The sequence below is a fragment of the Ascaphus truei genome, chromosome 5 (genome assembly GCF_040206685.1).
Source record: "Ascaphus truei isolate aAscTru1 chromosome 5, aAscTru1.hap1, whole genome shotgun sequence".
Taxonomy (NCBI): Eukaryota; Metazoa; Chordata; class Amphibia; order Anura; family Ascaphidae; genus Ascaphus; species Ascaphus truei.
Genome location: NC_134487.1, coordinates 383,097 through 384,109, shown reverse-complemented (window position 1 = coordinate 384,109; position 1,013 = coordinate 383,097).

Genomic DNA, 1,013 nt, shown 5'->3' with positions numbered 1-1,013 from the left:
CCCCCCAAACATATAATACCCACTCCCCCCCCAAACATATAATACCCACTCCCCCCCCAACATATAATACCCACTCCCCCCCCAACATATAATACCCACTCCCCCCCCAAACATATAATACCCACTCCCCCCCCAACATATAATACCCACTCCCCCCAAACATATAATACCCACTCCCCCCAAACATATAATACCCACTCCCCCCCAAACATATAATACCCACTCCCCCCCCCAAACATATAATACCCACTCCCCCCAAACACATAATACCCGCTCCCCCCAAACATATAATACCCACTCCCCCCCCAAACATATAATACCCACTCCCCCCCAAACATATAATACCCACTCCCCCCCAAACATATAATACCCACTCCCCCCCCAAACATATAATACCCACTCCCCCTCCAAACATATAATACCCACTCCCCCCCAAACATATAATACCCACTCCCCCCCCAAACATATAATACCCACTCCCCCCCCAAACCAAATACATTTTGAAGCGCGCTGAGCAGCAGTAAATGCAGACACCACACAGCCCAGCCGCACACACAAACACACACATTACACACTATGTAACACAGAAATGACAGCCTTCACTCATGCTTGGAGAGTTGGTGACATCACTGCTCTAAAGCATGAGTGCGTTCAGCGGAAGCGTGGCCACCCTTATAGCGCCGGCGACGCCACAGCACAACAAATGTATTGCCGCTGTCGTGTGTGCTTATTGTTGACGCGACGCAACGGCTTGTTCGCGATCGCTGGAAGTCAAGTCAATTTGACTGCGGCCATGGTGAACGCTGGAGAGGGCGCAAGCATTCAGTCGGCTTCTCCACACCGCCTGCAGCAGGAGAGATCTGTGTCCTGCATGCAGGGGAGGCGTGTTGAGGGCGTGGCCATGACGTCACGGAGCTGGTTTGCCCTCATTTGACAAACCGCTCACGTGACCCGGCTGCCGCCAGTGAAAAACAGATTTTTCTGTTCCCTCCTGGATCGCGAACGCCGGCGCC